Source organism: Microtus pennsylvanicus, chromosome 3 (assembly GCF_037038515.1).
Source record: "Microtus pennsylvanicus isolate mMicPen1 chromosome 3, mMicPen1.hap1, whole genome shotgun sequence".
NCBI classification, from domain to species: Eukaryota; Metazoa; Chordata; class Mammalia; order Rodentia; family Cricetidae; genus Microtus; species Microtus pennsylvanicus.
Genome location: NC_134581.1, coordinates 127,523,195 through 127,547,718, shown reverse-complemented (window position 1 = coordinate 127,547,718; position 24,524 = coordinate 127,523,195). Strand labels below are relative to the sequence as shown.

The 24,524-nt window shown below is 39.3% G+C and overlaps 1 protein-coding gene across 8 annotated transcripts in view; it reads right to left on the bottom strand.

The window, feature by feature from the left end:
- Positions 1-24,524, bottom strand: part of St18 (ST18 C2H2C-type zinc finger transcription factor) — a 251,543-nt gene that overhangs the window by 92,013 nt on the left and 135,006 nt on the right. For 4 of the 8 annotated variants that reach the window (XM_075967085.1, XM_075967090.1, XM_075967091.1 and 1 more), the window contains exon 2: positions 13,118-13,160. The exons of 2 other annotated variants lie outside the window; for them this stretch is intronic. The gene's annotated coding sequence lies outside the window, so the exon portion shown is untranslated. Of the gene's footprint in view, positions 1-13,117; positions 13,161-13,779; positions 13,821-24,524 lie in introns of those variants that run through there. 2 more of the 8 variants (XM_075967086.1, XM_075967092.1) reach the window with 1 other exon arrangement.

Here is a 24,524-nt window from a genome sequence, read left to right as displayed (position 1 = left end):
ATTACAATTCTTAGAAATAGTATTTCCCTTTACTGGAAAGTGATATTTTGTTATCTTTCTGTTTAGGCACCAAAATGTTATTGAACCAATTTTAGTGAACATTGTAAAACTTATGAATTTTTTTCAAAACAGGAATTTATTGTAAAATCCTGTCCTGTGGATTTTATGCAGCTTTCCCATAGCCAACTTCATTATTTATGAAGAAAAATGAAGCTATTTCTGAGTTGCCTACAAGTAATTCTAATTTACTATCCTATTTTTCTTCATATAAAACTACATTAAGAAAATTTGCTACACATGGTGGCACACACCTTTAATTCCTGCACATGGGAAGTAGAAACAGGCAAATCTTGTGAGTTTGAGGCCAGCTAGCCTGCATTCCAGAGCCAGTTCCAGGTCAGCATGGCTAAACAGTGAGAGGCGGTCTCAGCAAACAAACTGGGAAGAGTTCAGGGCAACATATAGCTCACTTGTAACACATACAATATTACACAGAAATAAAAAGGTAGTTTCTATTCAAAATCTAGCTTATAATATAGCAACATGGGAGACTTTTTGCAAAAGGCTTCCTGATGTGTTGTTCTGGGTAGTCAAGCAAAAGTAAGAACAAACTGCAAGTGGGGAAAACATTAATAAAATGAAAAAAGTCAGCAAACTCTTTGCAGAGGATATATAAGAATCAGGAGTAGAAATAGCAGATACACAATGAAGAGGAAAAATAAGCACAGAATGAAATCATAGTTGACGGTTGGAAGATGCTATTTGGCATCTTTACTTACTCACAGACCTACACAGAGATGTGTGAACGATTTCCTAGCTATTGTACCTGGCGATCTCTTCTAACTGGCACTTATCACATCAAGGGCAAACACCAGGTTGCTATCTCAACGCTGCAGTGCAGAGATCTGAAACCTACTTTGGGTTTGAGAGGAAGCTCCAGAGTGTCTTCTTAGAGGCAGAGTTCAAGGAACACCATATAGAATTCACAAACGCAAACTCACTTTTATTTTGTTTTTTCTTCAACAAAGATCTATGCAATAACAGTAGGACAGATTCATAGAGTCTGGTTCTTTGGGGGAAAGGGCAGGTTCATAATACATGGGAAAGTCATGATAATAATTCTGTTTTGAGGCAATTTCTGAAAACTCATACACAGCTCATATTGTATTGATATCTACCCCAAATGGGAACTTTTAATTTGAGAAATTCTTCCAATATATCCAATGTCCAATAATTTCCCGTCTTTTGAAGTTTTTATTTTTTCTTTGTGTGCTTTGTTTATGGGGGAGAAGTCATTGTATGTGGAGGAGGGTACCTGAGTATGTGGCTGTGCATGCACACATGTGCATTGGAAGGCCAGGGTCAGCCTTGGAAGTCATTCCTCAGTAGCAAGCCATCTTATTTTTGAGACAGTGATCTGGGGCACACAGGTTCAGACAGACGAGCAGACTAATGTGTTCCAGGAACCTTCCTGTCTTCATCTGTCCAGTACTAATTTACAAGTGCACACCACCATGCCTGACTTTTTACACCGATATTGGGAACTGAACTCGGGTCCTCATACTTGGGCAAAAAGATTTTTTTATCAATCAAGCCATGTTTTATTTATTTTTCACTTTTTAAGCAGGGTTCATTTAAGCAGTGTTTACTGGCATGTTTGAGATAGCAATATTTTATTAAATTACATTATGTAATTATATTACATCATTCTTGTGAGATACTCTCTCTGATTTAATTATTTATGGTGGAGGTAGGGACTGAACTCAGGATCTTACATTTGCCAAACAAGTGCCTTTCTTATGACTTCTATCCCCAGCGCATGAAATGTCCTTTGGACCCTGAGAAATGGCAGATGGGGAGGCTGTTTAGTTGCTATACTGGAAGGTCCTGAAATTCTTACCCTGAGATTCAATATATCTCTAATGGATAGTTCCTTATCAGAAGTAAAATTTACAAAAACAATGAAGAGAAATCTAAGATACTAGAAAAGGTCTGAAAGTCAAGAAAAATGAAAACTAGATGATGCCAGTCTATCAGAATGAAATTTGTCCAGCTTGAGCACAAAGAAGCCAATATTAAATGTCCTTTCTTTCAGTGCTGTTGGCCTCTTCTAAATAAAGCTGTGGATCAGTCTAAAGTAGTGGCCTAGATATGCACTTTAGGTAAGGAGAGTCATGAAAAACTGAGCAGTGATACAGAGGAGAGGAGAATGCTGATGTGTGAAAAATGTTAGGCTAGAATATTTGTTTTTTTCCATTCTTGCCCTCCAATTTGTCTAGCTTTTAATATATTTATCAATTACTTAGGAAGAATAGAATATTCAGTGTCAACCTTTTCAAAAATGTAAACTTTAACACAATGCTTTCTTATCTCCCCCATGGCGACATATTTACAGGCATTTTCTAATTCTCGCTTATTTAAGGCCCTGTTCTCGATTCTAGGTCTCCAATCTGCACGAGTCTGTATAGAAGGCTGAGGGGTTGAGTGGCGTGTCCAGTTCAGATTTACGATTCCTCTCGTCTCCCTTAGCCCTTCCTAATCCCCTTGCAAACAGCAAACCTGAAGGAGGAAGGAGATTCGCACTGCTATCGGTACAGTTCTCTAGGCAACAGCTCTACCAAAGGACCACACTTGTGCACATTACTCAGAGGTGACTGAGTTTCCAAAGGGAACTTTCTAGGCTCCCTGAGAAATGTAGCATCGGCAAGAGGAGATAGCCTCGACCTGAGAGAAGCTCAGAAAATGTTATAGCGGAGACTTCATTACCTTGTCTTTCTGATCTCCAGTCCCTGCCACTGTTGTAGAGTCTATCCAGAAACGTTATACAACGGGCAACGCTGAATGCAAACCAAGGCCATATGTCTACATCTTTCTGCCAAATAGTTCTATTATTCCCATAGGTAACGGACGTATGCCGAAGATTTCTATTAGCCGCCGTGCTGTGGCCCCAGAGGCACGGTTTTGTGACAGGGGAAGAGGGGCAAGAGCATTGTCAGGTTTAGGCTTTTTGAGTTTTGTGTATTTTAAAAGTATGCCCCATTTAAACCTAACTTAAGGCAGGCAATACATAAAAGGCCTTTGTCAAATTTTCTTGCTCATAGTTTGAGATACATCTGTTGCAAAATATACAAATTTTAGAAAATAATTACTTCGGAAGACATATATTATTACAAATAGCCTTTTTTTCCCCCCAAAACAATCAAATCTTCACTTTTCAGTGTTTATAGAAACTATCCCTGGAAGTCATCTAAAATACTTTTCAGAATATGTTTTCAAAATATCTTTAAGCTAACTAATCTTTAAATACAAATGAACTCACAGTAAATTCTTAAATCTGTTTTAACCATGAACCTTTCTGTAAGGGCAGACACAAATAACTAGATGTGCAAAGCTTTGTGGGCTCTGAGGATGTCAGCTGCTTAGCAGTTTAAAACAGGGAGCTCACTGGATACTGAAACAGTCACAGTTTTAAACTCAGAAGCAACAATAAGTTTCAAGACAAATCCACATGGGTGAGCATTGCTGACAGGACAGCCTTTATATAAATTCTTTAAGTTGTTTTTCTTTCAATATATCCTATTTTTAATAACAATAATGAGACCACACCACTTTTTCTTCAGGTAACCTGTATGGCAATATTTTTGTTCAATTTAGTGGAAAATCTTGGAATTCATCCTAGTGGAAGGAAAAAAGTAAAAAAAGAAAAAGAAAGAAAGAAAGCATATCAGGCTGGACAAGAAAAATGCTTATTTAAATGAACTTCAGTGAACGACAGAAGACATGTTGGCATCCTTGGCCTATAATTTGGTCACAATGAAATTGTTATACTATAAACTGTATTGTTATTAATAATTTTCTGATTCTTTTTGTGGCGTTAAGTATTAAAACAAGGACCTTATGCATGGTAGACATGCACTTTACTACTGTGTGATATCCCCAGTCCTATTATTACTTTTATTATTGTTGATGTTTATTATTATTATTAATCTTGGCCTTCAAAAGAAAAACTTAGGGCAAAGTTTGCAATGAACTCTAGTGATGAAGCTGCAAAAGACAGAATGGACTGGCTGTTTCTCGGAGTTGTTCCGAAAGAGGCCAGTAAAGATCCCAGGGCCAGTGTTGGTACTTCCTTTTCAAGGAAACAACCTGCTTTTGGTTTACTTTACTTGAGTCACCATGCACAAGACTGCATCAGCTCTATTTGGTTCCAGGGTGAAAACAAACAACAAAAACCCAATACTGACAGCCAGTGTAATGCACCATGCATCCTAGAGAGGTCCCTGCTCTACTAACGCCACGTGCATGTACCCATGGTTACAAGTTTACAGCCGGCAGGTCTGACGTTTTAAGATCCAAGCTCCCAAGCTTCCTTGCAGGGGACTTCTGCTGCTGGCCTTTCACCTTGGACAGTGTCTTGAACCAGCGGCCTCAGAGTCACAGGTGCCTCCTCCTTGCAGCCTTCGACCAGGCATGGATCAGAAGCTTTTACAACTCAAGTCAGCAACTGTGGCTGTGTAGGAGAAACAGGCAGCAAATTCGCACATAGGACAGACTTAGCCCATGTGGACGAATGGAAAGGAGCACTGCAGCTAGAGAATTCTTACTTTGTATTTGAACACAACTTAAATTTGTTTTTTTTTTTTTTTTAAAAAAAGGTTTTTGGCTCATTCTGCTGCACTCTTGGTTCAGAAAGAGTTCTGGAGCTTTCCACCTGCCTAGTTCCCTTTGTTTGCCACACACCAACCTAAAACAAAAGATCCTGGAAGCAGTCACACTGGTGAACAAAGCTCTTTCTAAATCCTGAAAGTAATGGCTTTCTGTCTAATGCCCTATCGTGTTATGTATTTATTAGCAATACATTTTCCATTTATTTTCTCAAAGATTGGCAATAAAGAACTGAATCACATAAGGGAGTAGCTGTAAAGCCTCTGAGTTCCCTAATGTCAAACTCATTAGCATCAGAATAAGCACACAGCAGCACGTCATCGGCACAATTGCAATTTTTTACTACTTTTAATAGCGTTTCTCAGGGGCTCATTTTCAACTTTCTTCAGTGGTTAGTTGGGTCTCCCGGGAGAAGGAGCTTCCTGATGCTCACAGCTTCTACTCAGCAGCCTGGTCGTTTGCTGTCACATGCGTCAGCCCTCTGCCCTAACCCCATCTGCTGTGACTTCCCTCCCTGGAGACGGGAATGGAGGCAGCACAGCTGAGATCTGCTTGAGAAGTGTGCAGAGGGTGCGGAGGAAAGAGAAGTTTAGGAATATGATTTGGCATGCAGAAGCCCAGGACGTGGAAGCACAGGGAAAGACGAATGGGAAGCAGGGCTCTTAGGATGCTCACTCGGAGTCTGTTGCTCCAGTTCCACCCAGCTCCTCTTTGGAAGCCCATCATAATCAAACAGGACCCTCCCGCTGCAACCTGGGTTCCTACGTGTGCCCCACAACAAGGAAACACATTCAAAGCCCCATTTTTATTAAGTGCTATTTTTTAGGTTTTAACAATCATTCTTTGCCATTATTTAGTTGTTCTGTGTGTTCTTTTTAAAAAAAAAATTACCTTTTCCCCCAATTTAAATGTATAATAGCCCATGGGGAATGATGGTACATACTGTTAATCCAGCACTTGGAAGGAAGAGGCAGGCAGATCTCAGTGAGTTCGAGGCCAGCCTGGTCTACCAGTGAGTTCCAGGACAGCCAGGACTGTTACACAGAGAATCTCTCTCTGAAAACAAAAACAAACAGCAACAACAACAACAACAAAGAGTTTTCCTCAGTCCTGGGTGCTTCACCAAGCACCAAGAACTCCCAACCATTCTAGCTCTGCCTGCAGGCATGCACTCACTCTCAAGGAAGCCCCCGCTTTCCTGAAACAACAGCCTTAAAAGGTGAGACCACATGGTAATCAAGGTGTGGCAGACCAACGGGCTGCACCGCATTTTCTAATTAATGGCTCCTATGCTCAGATGTCTCAGCTCCATGAAGGCATCACCAAGCACTCCATTTGCTGACTTCCCTTTCTAAAAAGAATTAGAGGATGTCAGTCCTTCATAACTGCCTCATGGATGAGTACCCGCTTCTGAAAAACACAGTTCTGTTCAGATCTACTATGTAGTATGATGACTTGGCATGGTACTTCAAAGAAAAGAAACCTGCATTATTTGAGGTAGAGTTTTGTTCTTGTGGATGAATGGACTAAGTGAATTGATCAATATGTCAACTGTGACCCCCAAACAGAGAACTGTAGGTTTATGTATAGTTTTAAAGGAAGAAATATTTATTAAATCTTCCAGTCTAACTGTAAGGTGAAAAGTTTGGTGAAGGAGCAAACAAATTTGTTATTCAATGTGTGCACGATGCACAAATTCTGGTCTAACCAGAACTCACCACCATTAGCCAAAATGGTCAAACTAATATGACCTCACCACCACCATCAATGGGTTCTAACATGATGTCACCACCACCATCTCTGTGATCTAGCATGACCTCAACACCATCATCAATGTGTTATAACTAACATGACATCACCACCAATATCAATGTGTTCTAACTAACATGACATCATCACTACCATCAATGTGTTCTATCATGAATCACCACCACCATCAATGGGTTCTAACATGACCTCACCACCATCGTCAATGTGTTCTAACTAACATGACATAATCACCACCATCATTGAGGTCTAACATGACCTCAGCACCACCATCAATGTGTTCTAACATTAACTCACCACCACTATCAATATGTTTTAACTAACATGATCTCTTCACCCTCAATTCCATATAACTAACATAAGCTGACTGTCACTGCCAATGTTCTTGTAGGATTCTCCTACCAGAGAAACCAACCTGCTCTGTCTAGTCAGGAAGGGTAAGACCAGCAGTCCTCTCAGAAGCCTGCAGACTTCAAACAGTCTCCAAAGACCACTTGGATTTATTTCTTTAGCAAGTTCACATAACAACACCAGCATTTTTTCTCATGGATCACTACTTCTCAATTTCTAACAGTTTTACTGTCTCATCCACTGCTCTAACTTTTAATAGCTTCACTATCTAGATGGAAGAAAAGGATTATCTTTGATTTGTCCATTCCTGGGGATAATAACACAAGTTCTTTGCAGTTCCAAACTTTAAAATTTATTTTACATTGATCAGTATAATGATTTAAGTTACAGTCCAATTTTGTGAAATAATATACTATAATATCATATGCACATAAGTACTTACATGTTTAACATCCCATACTACCATACTTACATATATATTAGTTTATGTGTATATATAATATTGATGACTAATTGCAAGCACAATGCAATTCTTCAGTTTTATTTCTGGAAAGTTGTTATTTTATTTCTCCTAATTCCTGTTGACATTTAATTCTATTTATATCTTCTGAGGTTTTTTTGATTTATTTGCTTTGTTTTGTTTTTTTTTTTTGAATCCTAGTCTCAATAAACCTTTGTCCATTAGAGCACACAATTCTCTATTTAGGATATGATGCATCAAATTTTTGTGAGTCTGTTGCCATGTAATATTTATGTTGTTGAAAAGAAATTTCTTCTGCTGAAAAGCTCTCCAGGTTGGGAATAGAGAATACACTTGTTTTCTAGAACAAGTCAAAGCAAGTATGAGTTTCATTTAAGTCTTTTAGGCAAATAAAAGTGCTTCTTGTTGTCCATAATCTTTTTTTCCACAACCAGACCACAGTCAGGTATGTGAGCACCGCAGGAGCCGGACAAGGAGGTTCTGTAAGGCTGGCATAGTCCACAGGAAAAATAGGTCCTACTGCACACTGAGACAGGAGAAGATGCTACCAATTATCAATCATTGGATATTTGATAAGATAAATTATTTTACATTATTTATCAAATTACCTTTCATCATGCACTTTTAATATTTTATGCCTCCTTGGCTTATCACTAAAGTTCAAATATAGACCAAACTTCAATAAAGCTGGTCATTTAAAAAGAACAAAGTAAGACTTAATAATTAATTAGTGGTACTAATTACCACTGAGGGATTTTAGTTGAATTTTCAGTAATTTGTCCAGGTTTTGAATATTTGTCCTAAAAAGATTTTAAGAAATCTTGAGTGCAAGAAATTCTATTAGCAACTTTGATTTGCTTTCAGAACAAGTCATTTTTTGCTTAGAGGCTGAAGTCATACAGAGGACAGAAACAATGGTGGCTTCCACTATCACACAGACAAGTCAATTACATTTGCACAAGTATGCATTCTAGTATTGATATTTGTTCTGCCAATCCCTTAAAGTCTGAAGTAATTTCAATATCTTATGTAAGACCTCTATTTCTCCCTCAAAATGATTTAACTTTTACCTGATTTAAGCAACAAAATAGCCCTCAAAGATACTTAAAGCCATGTGGTAATTAACATAACCGCATTTAGATGCCATTCATGACTGATAATTCCAACACCTTGTGGGAAAAAAAGTTGCATGCTGTAAACATTATAAACATATTCAAATAAGCTTAACACAATCTGCCATGCTTATTTCTGCCTAGATCATGGACCAGCGAAATGGTTAATGCAAATGGATTTATAATTTGCTTTGGGGGGCCAGTTTCTTCTCCTTATTTATTAGCCCAGCTGATGGGGCAGATTTGATGAGGCACTTCTGGAATAATTGAGTCATCACACAAAGAAGGCTGCTAGCATTCAGAGTGGTTTTATCAGCAGCAAGCAGGCCTGATTACTGACAATTACACTCTGATCCGGTGATGGAGGAGAAAGAGCCAACGAGTGGGAAATGTCCGTGTTTCTATCCAGGAATAATTTCTACATTCATTTTACATGCTAAGTGTTTCCTATCTCTGCATAATAAACTGTAAACAGGAATAGATGGCACAATGTCCCTTAATATTTCCTGGTAATGAAGACACAAATGTACAGTGAATGCTGATAAATATAGATGAAACATAAGCTATTCTCCCAGTCTGTATTGTTACCTTTAAAACAAATGCATTTTTGTGGTAAAAGCATAATCATAGCTAATGCAAAAAAAAATGACAGAAGATTGAAACTGTCCTTGTAACTACACAGAAACTTTGCAAAAGTCTTGTTAATCACAACTGCTTTAAAGACTGGGAAGCTGAAGGTGAAGTCAAGAAACCACACCATTCTGGATCTCAAGTGGCAACTGTGCAAAACTCCTTGAGTCAGATGCAGCAGAGGACAGTGCGACAGTGGCCATTGTCAACACTCAGAGAGAACATAGCGAAACTCTAACAGAGAAAACAACGAGGCTATCACTGAAGACATCTTCACCAGTGTGGATTTCCAAGCATTCCAACAAGAGACATCTGATAGCAAATAACAAAGTTGCCTGTGGCTGCTGGTCTGCCATGAGCAATGAGTTATGTTCAGCAGGCAGCTTTTAACCAACTTGTTTACAACGTGGCATAGCCACAAAGTACCGTGCACAAAAATGTATCTGACAGAGCTGTCTGCTAAGCTCAATTCTGACTCAGAATTGAGTTTGAAATGCCCAGAGAACAGGAAAATTGATATTTCTTAATGTGCCACCTTATATTTTAGTGGAAACACTCTAATTTCTTAGAATAACAAGTTTCTTCATTTAAAAACCCAATCAGATGTGAAGCCAGAAATAATGAACCTGCCTGGATCTGTTTGCATATTCTTCTCTCAAAAGTCCCTTCCTGGCTTCCAAACAAATAAAAGTTATTCTCTGTTCTCCTGTGGTAACTATGGAAACCATGTTCTATTACACTAACCACTTAACTTCAAAGCTTGTGTTACAACTAAATGTGCTATTTTGAGTAAATCTATACTAAATATCCTCATAATGTCAAAACACTTTCATTGGAGTTCAAAGAACACTTATTGATTAAAAAACAAGGCTTTTCATTATGCAAAGGGAATTTTCTCTCTTTAAGCTATTTTATTATATAGATAGTCACACAATATTTTTGATATTGTTGGACATTTTTCACTTTCCTTACTACTTTCAAGAGGTTCTTTAGAATAGTTCAACAACTCTGCTACTTTTCTCAATAATAACTGTTTGGTTTTCATTAACATCAGCACAATATTCTTTAGATATGAATTAAGATAAAAAACTATAGCCATTTGTCTTTGTTACCTGATGGTGAAAATGGAATGGGAGAATCTACTGAAGTTTAAAAAGAAAATAACATGACTCTCAGCTGTTGAAGCCAATGAGCTAATGGATTTTGGAAAAAATAATTTTAAGTCTTCTCATTATAAACAGGAATCTTTAATGTAGATTATTTTCTTCTAAAATATACTATTAATGTTTCAATATACAGTTACTGAACAAAAATATACATGTTGTACCATGGGAAATAATGGGTATAAAAAAGTCTCAGTTATTTCACTCAACAGTACAATCAGGCAAGTCAAGGGTTCCAATATAATACTGAAAGTCCTGAGATAGAGGGCACAGAGGAATTAGTGGACATGGCGGGATGGGGGCTAAACAACTTCCAGATGATTGTGATTCTTGAGACGTTCAGAGAATGCCTGAATAAAGTAGGAAATAGTTCTTAAAGACCAGCTGAAAGGATGCCAGTGGTCAAACAGGCTTGAACCATGCATTAAAGGTATGTTTTAAGCAGTTGTGAAAGGGTCAAAGACAGCAAGTGGCTAAATTAACTAGCTGGAATTAAATGCCTTTAATTTGTTGGTTTGATATGCAACTCTCCAAGAAAGTTCTCCCTTAAGAGTGAGAACTGCAAAATCCACCTACATTTATGGTAGACAGCATCTCCCAGAATCCTGTACTCCAAGAGAATTTTGATGGCCTGCTCATTCTGATAAGTAGGTTCTGCCTTGCTCTCTACTGACTCAAGTCTTTCTGCTTTTACCTAGGCTCAGGTAGGAACACAGATGGAAAGTTGTGTCCCCTAGAAACCATTTTATGGCTATCGTATGTGATCAATACATACTGGTCAGCAGAAATAAGCACAAAATAATCATTTTCAGATTCTTGAGATTATAGCTTATCGATTGATTTAAATAAATCCCAGGCACACAGCATCTGGGATATTGTAGGTTTAGTCAGTTTGGCTGTTCTGTCAGCTAAAGAAAATGAACAGGGTTTGCTTATTGGTTGAGATAAGATACATCTGCTGTAAACCCCAGGTGACCTCACATGCACACGTCCTGGGATTAGAATTCTGAGTCACATCACCAGCATTTTTTTCTTCCTCTGTGTTAAGATAGCTCCCTAATGCAAAGAAGACATGGTGTGAATTGTGACAGATCTTATTTTTACCCAATGTCAACTTCTACTTCATTTACATGAAAAATTACATAACCTTAAATTGGTTCTTCTTGAGAAATAAATGCCAAATCTGAAATGAAATACAGTTAGCCAGATTTTAGAAAATGACTGGCCTAGAATGGCTGCTAACCCATTTAAGATCTATGAGAACCTCATTCCTATAGTCTCATTTTTCTCATTCACAATTTACCAGAAGGTCCTGACCATTGGCCACGTACATTTTACTTGAAATTGATGAGTTTGATATGGAGCTAACCATTTCCAGGAAGAAAGACAAAGAGTGTCTAGCAATACATGAAGGGAGATAGAATTTACCAAGCAAATGTCTCTCATCTTTACTGGAGTCTTATCAGGAAACCTGAGTTTCGTAGTCATTGTACCCCACAATGTCCCTTCATCAGCATAACATGCCTATGGGAATTCCAAGTTACCCCCACTTTACACACACAGAGAGGGCAGTCAAGTAAGATCACTACCATCCTCTGTGTCATACATGTGACAAGCATGGCAGCCTCTGCTTTCATGTATAAACTGAACTTCTGCAGCAGAGGGAGACCTGGCTTCTTCCCTCTCTGATATTCCATTATTCTTACCCAACCTCGTGTTCACTCGGACTCACTGAAGGGGTCAATAAAATATGCATTCCTTTAATTTTTCAGTAAAATAGATACCATTTTTATAGAAATATGATATGTTTCATTTTTAGAAGGCAGAAGGTTACAAAATAGAAGTTATAATCACTGGGTGTCAGTAATTATCATTTACATCCCCAAGTAAATAATCTTAGGCTATTACGTTCAATCTCTTAAGAATTTGTTTCAAAAAAAATTGTTTCAAGTTTGAAGAGATGACTCAGTGGTTAAGAGCACTGACTGCTCTTTCAAAGGACCTAGGTTCAATTCCCAGCACCCACATGGCAGCTAACAACTGTCTGTAACTCCAAGATCTGACACCCTACAAGATCAGACATACATGCAGGCAAAATACCAATGCATATAAAATAAGAATAAATAAAATTTAAAAAGAAGAATTTGTTCCATTCAGAAGCAGTATAGTCTTTCTAGGATTTACATTACTAGCTGTAGATATCTATCCTACCTATTGGTTGGCTTATTCTATTATTGCTTTTTTATTTCATTGAGATTCAAAAACTTAGAAGATTTAGAAAAACAGACCTATTGTTATTTTATAGTTGTGGAGGCCTGGGGGTCCTTCTTATGGTCTCATTAGTGTAAGATAAAGTCAGGTTGCTCTGTAAGGAACAATGTGTTTTCTCACTCAGCTAGTTTGATAGCGTTCAGATCCCTTATTCCTGACAACATGGAGCTTCTGGGTGACACTGTGAGTCACTCCTGCCTTGGAGGGCTGACATTTTCCTTGACTAAGTCCCCTTCCTCTTCAGATATGGAAGGGTGGCTTGGTCGACTCTATCCTGCTTTAACTCCTGACTTATTATACTGTCCTTTCCATAAGAACCGTAGATAGGTGGCTCTTCCTCCATAGTCCAGAATATTCTTCCTTTCTCACAGTTAACTGACTCATATACCCTCTGCTTTGCAAGGCAACACATTCACCAACTTCAGACACATCTTTGGGAGGGGGGCAATCACCCCGTGCCCACAATCTCTTGTCACCTACATGAATTCTTATATTTTATGACTAGTACCCCTCATTTTCACACAGGTGATGCCACAAATCTTAGTACCGATATTATTAAATTCCAGCATCCTTATTGGTTCTCTAAAATCAAGTTTCTTCTTTTGCATTTCTGAAGGACACTGACATTGGAAAGGCATTTTGGAGGGGAATTTTAGTTTTAATTAGGCGTCACTTACCTTCCCTAGCAGCTACTGAATCTGAACCAGAGAGTTGCCATTGCTACAGATGGACGCATCACCAAGAAAATATGAAAGAAGAAAAAAGAAAGTTAATTAAACATCAATTATCTACAGTTTATTAACTGCATCAAACACTATTTTAGAGCAGTGGTTCTCAATCTGTGGATTGTGATTCCTCAGAAAACCTCTATGTCCGGAAATATTTACGTTACAATTAATAACAGTAGGAAAATTACAGTTATGAAGTAGCAAAGAAAATAATTTTATGCTTGGGGGTCACCACAACATGAGGAACTGGATTAAAGCGGTGCAGCATCAGGAAGGTTGAGAACCACTGCATTAGAGTAATGGGCAAACCGAGCGACAGAATACGAGTCTGGGTAGTACCACATTCAGGATCCAGAGATATTATTTTAAAAACTATCCTATAACAAGGAAAACAGGTGTCTACCATTAAAAGAAAACACTGTTTGTGTCCGAGACCTTTACACATAAGTACTTTTAAAAACCTTTTCTAGGGACACACCTGAGAGAGAAAATGAATTATCAATGATAGTCTTTAAAAAAAAAAGAATCAGTGGTTTAACACTAATTTCTAATCAGATCCTACAGAAAGGAACAGCCCGCATGGCAGCTGTACTTTTCCCAGGGTTAATTACCTTTCAGTGCGCTCTACTAATGAGTCAGCTGTTCCTGCCACCACACACTACCCTGGTTCATCTGGAGCTGGAGCTGTGGACAAACACAGGAGTGACAGACCTATTTACATATGGGGGTGCTCTAAAGATTTCACAGGGATTTTTTTTAATCCTTTCCTGCTCATATGTTTCCATGATATAATGATTTTTGACAAATAAGGCTTTATTTGACCAATGACTCTTTTGCCTTGGAAACGGGGTTTGCCACCGATAAATATATAACAGTAAAAGCCTGGGAAGGAGGCGAACTTCACTGCGCCCTCAGAAGCTTTGTGCCCCTTGTTCTTCAGTGACACAGCATGGCGAAAGCCCTGCTGGAATCAAAGACAAATAAGCTCTCATTTGTGCGCTTTCCTTCACTTATAAAAAGATTCCCTTAAAACAGTTAAGTTACTGAAAATTAAATTCTTCAGTAGAAAAAAGATTAAGAGAAAAAGATGCCTGGTATAGCTTTAGAACTGAGAAATAAAAATCAAAAATTAAGAAACTCGAAAATTCTGTCTTTGTCTGTGACAAGATCATCATCCTATACTAGATCATTGCTAGACAGAACACACAGACATACATATATGTGTCTATACATATGCCTACGGCTATAGATGATTTACTAACTATATTACAGTTCTCTTTCTGTCACATGATGTAGAAACAGCGTGCCCTAGTTAAATTTGAACAGTTTAGTGAAGAAGTTTATAAATCTCTTTGCCCTTTTATTCCAGAGGCAGCTGAGGGGCTAGACAAACAAACAGCAAAACAGCATGAAGTTCTACTTGAACATACTCCAAATGCCTGTGAATGAATGATCCTCTCCTACTGGAAAGTTCCAGACTCTAAATCCTAAACTCCTAGACCAGTGACTCCTGGGCTTTCATACATATGGAGACCACCTAGGCATCTTCCTACTAGTCAGGATCTCGTGTAAACCCTGCAAGGTTTGGTGTGACGTCATACAGTGCTCATGGAACACCAGGTGCTCCTATTGGTCCACAGGCTAAACTGATAGCCAAGAAACAGGGTGGTGGTCCTTAAGCATTAGTCTGCATCAGAGTTATGCAGAAGTTTGATCCAGCCCAGAGGACTGATTCCACAGTTAGGGAGGGGGACCTGGCCACTGATGCTGATCACTGGAGACTGCACTTTGTGAACCCCTGCCTTCACTATGCATTACGAAGCACACCAAAGAGTCCCCAAACACAAAGGCTAACAGATGCCCATACGGAACAGACAAGTATGTCCTCTTTATTTCAGAACCATTTGTTTGCTCGAGCACTAATGCCTCATGATAGAAAGGAACAGACACAAACTGAATGTTCTGTCCCAACGTTGAAGCTCATCCTGAAAAACACTATACAGATGATTGAGCTTGTTCTTCCCGTTAGATGAGCCCGTTCATATCAAGAAATAAACAACAGTTGTGTTCTTCACTACAGGTGTATTATCAAACGTAAGCTCACAAATTAAGACTTTGCACAACATTTAAATCTTCAGAAAGCAACTAAAACATGGGAAGAAATTGATTACAAATTATAGAATAAAGACAAATTAAAATGTCAAACTATGATACAAATTCGTAGAGACATTCAGTGTCTCAAGGACACTGATTACTAATTCCTCCAAATGGCACAGTATATTCCTGATACACACTCATATGAGAAGTGTTCTGTATTGATGATGGCTATTTTGAAGGACACATTTTGCTGGAGACCTCTCAGAGTATGGAAAAGCCTGTTTTTCATTTACCAAAAATATATATTTGAATTGCCCTTCATGTTGATAGCTCAGTGTCAGAGCCCTAACCAAGGTATTTTGCAACTCGGAAAGGAATAATAAGAGAAGTTGGAGTGACCTATCTTCCTGGTGTGTTTTTGTAAGGAAACGGAGAGTCACTCTCAGAACAGTAGGCTCTCACAAAGCAGAAGCCAGGCGCTTTGGCATTGATCTCTCCAGGACAGGGAAGATTGTCCTGGACACGAGCATATATACCAGAACTCCAATAAAGTTCCGAGCATAGGGCTTCATGCATGTATGTGGATTCAGTAAATACATGAGAAAGATTTTAAAGATATCAATGCTCTTTCTGGGGTACTTGGTTCTGATGTCAATCTCATCTAAACATAAGGGGACAGTCATATCACAAATAGCGAATTCACTTAATATCTGTGCAATGGATAATCTCGGTGCAGAATTGCATTGTTTAGGGGAGCTACTAGCTTATACACTATATTCGTCTTTCAGTACCTATTCACCTGGAGAAAAGAAGCCAGGCAAGCGCTAGTCCTCTCCAAATGGCAGACATGCAGGTTCTGTATGCTGATAGGGAAGATAATTCTGTCACACAAATCAAAGAGACAATCAAGTAAAGATCTTTTAGATGCAGGAGTTGAACTCGTTTATTGATGACTTAGAACAACCTGACTAGTTTGATAAAAAAAAAAAAAACTAGGCCCCAGAAGTACAAACATCAAGTTATGAAGTTTGAGAGAAAACTCAAATTTTGGCCATGATATTTTTTAAAGGAGATACAAGAATAAAATTCTTTGCAACTATGGAAACCCTGTTTTTTCATATTGCCACAAGTTTTGAATGCAGATAAACAATGGCATGGGCTGAAAGTGCAAAGGGATATTAACCCATGCCCCTCGTTTATGACCTTTAAGAATGATAATGAATCTGACTACACAAATGTGGTCATTTGAACACCCAGGGTTGCTGCTTCATGCGATGCCTCAGAGGTCAGTCCAGCTCAAATCATGCTGGCTGTATTATTTATCCAATTCCATCATCAACCACCAGACCTTTGCTGAATCAGCATGGTTAGTGTTGGTAGGCACTGAGGGAATCTGATCTTCTTCATTTCCTTCTAAAATTATTTATTTTATTGAGATCAATAAGTTATAATTATACACATTTATAGGCATGAAGTAGAATTATTGAATCCGGCTAATTAACATACCTATATGACTTCAAATATTTATCAGTTATTCGTCTACTCTAATAAAGACATTAGACTTTCTTTGGCCATCTCCCCATTATCCCATCTCCAATATAACCACTAGTCAGCTGTCTATGTGTTTAATTTTTCTTGGTTTTCTATCACATGACAGTCTTCTGAAAACAAGCATGCTAAAATCAAATGCCTGCAAACTATGGAATCCCTGCTCTTAAAGATCTAATTCACACGATGTGTTTTCTAAGCTGACAAGAATGTTCATGAAAATAGCACCTTAGTACCGTTAGCTAGAAAGGCTTTCTCCTCCCTCACTCTTTCCTTTCCCCATGTGTTCCTGTGAAAAGCCTCACCTGCCTCCTCCCAGCCCCACCTGCTCTTCTCAGACTGGAAGCCCCTGTGAGCAAGGATGAGTACTCCACCTCCCCTCCAGGAGCAGGTGTCCAGCCAGACTGATGTCATTTGAATGAGGACCAGCCCGCTAATTAATAAGATAAGAAGACTCTAGGGTAAGACCATGTTCTCTGTGGTGTGTATGTTAGGAAAATAATATATTAAATCAATGCATTAAATATTTACAGATAAAGCATGCAAGCGTCCACAGAATGTGCAAAAGCGGTAAACAGAAAGTATCCATTCAGAGTAGACAATGTGATGAACAAATGCACAGTTCAAGCTGGTTATCTTGTTCTGTTGATGCTATCCCTGAAAAGGAAAGAGCATCCTTTTAGCTTCTGTTTGCTTTGTTTTGAGAGATCTCACTGTTTAACCCAGTCTGTCCTGAAACTAACTATGCAGTCTAGACTGGCCTCAAACTCATAACAATTTTTTTTTGTCTTAGACTCTTCAGTGTTGAGAATATAGGAAATGAGCCACTACACCTAGTTAGGAAAGAATATTATAAACAATTTGTTAATAAATTGATATCCACTTTACAAATAAAAGCATTAGCATCTATTAAGATGACTTGATAGGTAAAATGCTTGCTATGCAAATGTGACGACCCGAGTTTAGAACCCTAGCATTTATGTGAACTCTCAGTACGGTCACATGCGTCTGTCATCCTAGACTTGTAGAGACAGACAGGCAGGTCTTGGAGGTTCCCTCACCAGTACTGGCCAGCCTAGACAAAGCAATGAGCTCCAGATTTAGTAAAAGACACTAAAACAACAGAGCGACAGAGGAAGACTCCGATTTCAACCTCGGGGTTTAAGAGGTACAAGCATGGAGAGAGCTCGCCACCACACACCATGTACACACATGCGATTCTCTTTCACCCACACAGAGAGATGAAACCCAAAAGATAAACACATGCATGATACCACTGTACTTTTCACTCCACAGAGCCGCTCGCTTGGATACACAGGGGAGAAAACAGTCACATTTAGGACTTTCGCAGTTAGGCCAATCATATTAAACTCAAAGAGTGACTTCATGTTTGCATGTGTCAAAGAACTAAATTGGGTACTTTTAGAAAAACCAGGGGACAAAACAAAAGGACAATATTTTTACACAAACATACAAATGGATTTACTTCAGTACACCGATTCCAAATGAGATAATGGTGCTTTCCAGGCTTACACACGAACAATGTCTCGGGCACTGGACCAAAGTCCTCAGGAGTTGACACTCTTGGTAGTTTATGGCGAATGAACGCACTATACCGTAAGAGTTCCCAAACCAAACCTCTGCTGGCCTCACCATCCTTCAGGCTGGACTTCTCTGGCTAAAAAACAGTTGGAATCTACCACTTAACATATCTTTTTACCAAATCCCAGACCCATTATAAGGTCACTCAGGGAAGGTAAACTTTTGTAGGTTAATAAGGCCAGTTATAGATGGGATGGGACTAAGAAAATCATTAGTAAATAGTATACTGGAATGTAGTAGGCGTCACAAAACCAGTATGCTGGAGAAGACTTGGTCAGTGAGCTGGGGGTTGCTTCATGATAGCTGGAGACCATGCACCCTGACCTGAGGCAGCAATAGCCTGACGTGAGATCTAATTCTGGCACACCTACTCTATGGCCTCGGAGATGCACTTAATCTTCCTCCCTTTCCCATCCCCGTGGGGGAAACAGAAATAAACTCTAGGATGGTGAGTACTGTGTGAGCAATGCAGTACACAAAGCCATGGCGCACCGGGAACACTCAGCAGAGCCAGGAAAGCGTGTGTGTGGAGGCCACAGGTGTGTGTGCCACTTACAGCAGCCTGCCTTGTCACAACGCTGATGAGAGGACTTCAGAAGAGCAGGAGGCAGAAAAGGACAATAGAGAGAAAAAACGGAGGAAGAGGGATATCAGAGGCAAAAGGGGCCAAATGGGACCAAAGTACACTATTATGCATGGGCAGAAATGTCATGATGAAACGTCTTGTTTCATAAAGTAACGTAGACTAATTAAACAGAAACTGGATCTGAACACAGCAGGAAGATTCATTAGTACGTACTATACCAATCAGAAATTATCCATTATTTCACCATTAAAACAGGAAACCTTCAAATTCTCCTAGTTAACTGGTGTCCTAGAACTGGGGACTGACATCTTGCTCCAAGGTCCAGGAGGTCCACTATGGCAATCGGTTGCATCCTGGGGTGGGTGATAGAGATGCAGACATAGACAGCAGTGAAACTATGTTACCACCGAGGAGCCAGATCCAAAGCAAGAGTAAATATACACACAAAGCAAATTAAAGTAGGCGATACGTGCTATAGAAACATAACGTCAGAGTGCAGGAGATGCTTACGACAAGGGAGCAAATCAAGCCTTGATGTTTAAGACAGTAAAGAGTCATATGTGTCAGGGCGGGAGAGATGGCTCAATCAGTAAAATGATCACTATGCAAGCATGAGATCCTGGAATCAAACCCTAGGACCCATGGTTAAAAACAAACAAGCAGAGCATGGCAGTGTGCTTGTTATCCCAATGTCGAAGGAGAGGCAGGCAGGATACCTATGGTGGCCTGCTCATTGAGTACCAGGACAGCAAGAGATCCTGTTTCAAAATAATGAGGTGGATGGCACCTGAGGAATGCCACCCAAGTTATCCCCTGGACTCCACAGGCATACACATGCACACACATACTTCACACTACACACAGAGAGACAGAGGAGAGAGGTCCATATGTCAGTGTATAAACATCTGAAGCCCATGTATCTATATTATATTATAAATGATTATAACCCAATAACAAAAAGGAGCCCAATTAGAACTGGTCAAAGGAGGACAAGAAAGGGTGAAAGAAAGTATAAATTATCAAGGAAGGATATCTGCCTGGAAATCAAGGAAGGATATATGCCTGGCTATACAATTAAGATATAATAGCTACAATTTTTAATTTTTAAGTGGAGAAAAAATTTATATAGACATTTTCCAAGGATGATATACAAGTGATTCAGTAAGCACAGAAAGTGATACTCAGCATCATTAGACAGAGAGAAATGCAACTGAAACCAAAACAAGATGTCCCTTTACACCCACATGGATGGAAAAAAAAATCAAAGAGAAGATAACAAATCCTGGCAAGGCCATGAAGAAGCTTGTACATTGCTGTTAAGAACATAAAGTTGTCCAACCTATCAGGAGACACCCAGAGTCACCTCAAAAAGTCAAACACAGAGTTACCTTTAATCCAGCAATATAACTACAAGCAACGTACATGAGAATTAGAAACATATCCACGCAAATTATACCAATGTTCTTCATAGCATAATTCACAATTACCAACATGTAGCCACAACCAAAAATTCCTCAATTAATGTATTTTTAAAAGTAGCATATTTAATCAATGGAATACTATTGCTAATAAAATTAATTGAAATACTACTATGTGCTAAAATAGAGACAAGCTTTGGAAATGCTGCTAAGTGAAAGAAGTAGGGCACAAAACCCACACATTGTGTGTTTGCAATTACATGAAATGTTCAGAAGAGACATCTCTACACATGTACAAAGTAGATTGCTGGCTATTTAGAACTGGAAGAAAAGGCTTGAACGGTTGCTAAGTGAGAAGGACAGAGGTTGGGGGGAAATAACAATAGTCTGAAATGATCATTGGTGATGGATGTAGAACTCAGCGCAGACTTCACACTACCGACCTCACTGTAAACGAGTCTAGTGTGTACCACGTGAACTAGATCTCATCTGCTTATCACCTGGTAAAGCCATACAGACCATTTAAGACACTTGCGTTTTATTTTAAGCATGATGGAAAGATGTTAAACAGCTTTAAGCAGAGGTAATGAAGCCTGGAGGCCAGCTTCTAGACAAGACGCAAGCAGGGCATGAGGAGATGGACTGGAGGGGATGTTAAACATGAAGAGAAAACTAGCAATACTTTTGCTTGGTCTCCAGAAGAAAACCAAAGCATGAAGTGGAATGCACTGAAGAGCTACCAGCTATGTGCTGCCTGCTAGGCTCTAGCTTTTCTCTGACCACTTCCCTCCACAGACGCGTGCCCTGAAGAGAAGCCAGTCGCTCGTCATTTTGCTACTCCTTCCTGCAGATGGCTGCCGCTAAAAGAATGGTATTCCCTTTGCTTTAACCCACCTAACAGCCTGCATCTTTCATGACAGCTTACTTTCCAGAGGACGCTCCCAAGCTCTTCTTGGTCTTTGGGTTGCTCTTTTAGGTAGAAGTCTCAATTTTTAATCCCATTATATAAATGTAGTTAAATAATAAAACCTGACATGCTAAAGACACTCACAGTTGGAGACTTGCCTTTCACATGGGGTCAACAAAAACTGCCCAGGGAGTTTTGTGTTGGTCAACCCTGAACGGTGCTGTGCACCTTGTACTTGCTGCACATCTCCCTGAATCTGTGCCGCCTTCTGGCTGGGTAAAGTCGAAGGGGCCTCTTCATTCTAAGGGTGGGTTCTCCAAGAATCTCTCCTTGCATTTCTGCCCTGTTTCCTCTACTTCCCCTTTCTTCCAAATTCTTAGTGTTCTGCCTTATCTCCTCTCTCCTATACCGCTGCCTCTGTTCTGCAAAGTCAAAGCTACTGAAACAGAGCTAAGGGTGGATTGTCCTTCTGAGTAGTTAACATTATTACCAAGCTGGTGTAAACATGTCTATATCTCTCCTAATAACCCAGGTTTTCTGTAGTCTTCTCTAAATTATACTCTTGTTAAGCCCCCTTTCTCTATCTTCCCATTCATGGTTGGTCCTCCGGTTTCAGTGTGGACTCTTTTCTCACTGTAGATATTCTCTTTAAGAACCACATTCACATGTCCATTCTCCATCCTGGATCTCAATCTTGACCTTCATCTACTCACTGGCATCACTAGTTATCAAACACGTAATACTCCCCAAAGAGCCCACTACCATTCCCTCTGAGCAGCTCTTTGTTATGAATGTCTGTCTTGATCCATCACTCACACAGCTGTCCAAGACAGATTGTCGTTTCTACTTTGTGTGTGATTCTTGGGATCAAATCCCCAGTGTCCAGATGCTAGGCGCCTATACCCATAGTACGTACTTAATCTTTTGTCAATTTCAAATCCTGGGCTTGCCTTCCACACAAGTCCTATTCTATTCTACTCTCTGCTCATTCTTCCCGTCCAGCTGTGAGCACTGTGAATCCTCATGTACTATCCTCACTGCTTAACAAAGTTGGAGGAACAAAACAGGTTCTCAGCAAGTCTGTTGAATGTGGAGATTCAATATTGTTTAAGAGTTTTCTACACAAGAACTTCCATGATGCCATCTCCAAGTAAGATGGCCTCTGCTCAGAGCCACTCTGTTCCGTAGGCTGCAGCACCATGTTTTAAGGGATGGGGAGAACAGGCTACTCCTGGGCCCTCCACATTAAGGCTGAGAGCCTGAGTGGAGCTGCACCTGGCCACGACTTGTTTCAATAAACTACCATCATGTGACTGATCCGTTTGTATCACTTTGCCCTATGCTAACTCATGGGTGCTCGGGCAGGTCTAGCCTTGTATTCATACTTTACACTTTAGAAACCTAAGCAAACACATATTTCTTAGTCAACCAATTATAGAAAACCAAAGCAACATTTTATCATTTACCTTTGATATTGATATTGTTATTTCTCTGCCTGGGCAATACAGTAAATACTACAAACAATTACTTAAAGTCATACACAGTTGAAATAGTATATTAAAACTGTGGGGCATTTAATGGACACCTACTTAAGATTTACAATATCATAATTGAAACAATTCCTTCTTAAATTATTATTTTTTTCTCTAAACACTTAAGCAATTCTTAGTAATGCCCCGAGTTTCTCTGTTAGGCAATAAGAAGAACAAACACTTTCAAAGATAGTTTATCTTCTAAAGGGTTTTCAACAAACCTTTTAATTGTCCTTTTATTTGTTCATTTGCAAAAGATTAAAAAGTACCCTAAGGCTAATTCTGTAATAATTTAAGGAAACTATATGATTATTTTAACAGTCACAGGCTAATTAAGTTAGTACCGAAGAAAGACTGTGATGTGTCTAAGTATGCTGTAGGCTGTAGTTTAGGGTTTCAAACATTTGCCTAGAGCAGTGGAACTTTCTTTCAGGTGAAACTTAATGACAAGCCCATAGAAAAAACTGGAAGCAAAGCATGCAATCTGGGATACATCTCTTCACAGGGTCGCAGTGCCTGGCCTCAGCTGGCTTCTGCTCTTGAAGCCATTCGTGGAGTCATGGCTGTGCATAACCCCTCTCCAGTGTGGTTTTCTCACCTCCAAGTAGGGGAGGAGAACTGACTTTGTGTATTTGGCTGCTGACCTGGTGACTTGGTGCCCTGGTTGTGAGAATTTATAGATATAAAATACTTTGGTTGGCAGATAGTTTTGTGTCAGTGCGACATTATTACCAAAATATACAGAGTTGAAATTCAATTATCAGATGCTTTGTGAGCATTTGTGTTTATCTCAGAACTGAGAGTTTTCAGCATGAGACCAAATGTTGGACTCCTCTTCTAACATTTAGGTTAGACCTAAAGTTAATGTGGCTCTTTGACAGGCTATTTCTGCTATCAGGGTTAATTGGCATGGTGAACATCTATCTGAGCGGTATCATGAGTGCTTCTGTTGTCTTTAAATTATTTTTCAAACTCATGTTTTAATTATAAAATGTTTACAGTTACAGAAATTGGGGCACCAAAACTACTCCAGAGGTCACCCCTAAAGTGTATATGTTGGTGATAAGGAAAATAAAGCAGCTTGTCAGGTCGCCCCATCTGACTCATCCAATGCCTTCATGGTATTTAACTATAATAGAACCCAGCTGTACCTGGGACCCAGCATTATTTGGCAACTACATTGCTGACACTGTTTCAGAGACCAGGATACGTGGGGAGATAGTAAGAGCAAGTTTTCATCCATCCGTTGACATGAGAAACACCCCATGATTCAGTCTCTATTGCTTCTTCTGCAAAGGCGGACACGATTATTCTGAGTAATAAATAAAACCACCTTTTAAAGATCTCAGCGCAGTCGTTGGCTTAAAGCAAGTATCATCTGGTGATTGTGGAAGGATATTATTGTTAAGTATAGTCAGGCCATATACTTCACTATTGCCATGGAAAAAACTTTACCTGTGAAATACTAGTATTAGAAATTCTCTGCCTTATTTTCAAAATTCTAACAAATAATTCTCTGGATTTCATGGGGTGTGGTGAGAAAGAAACAGAGGCCGAGAAACACATTGGCTGCGTATGTGCTTGCTCCTGTTATCTCATGAATCCTGGTCCTGGCCTTCTATGGCTTTCTCCAAGTTCCTTATGCAGACTCACATTCTGCTGAGAT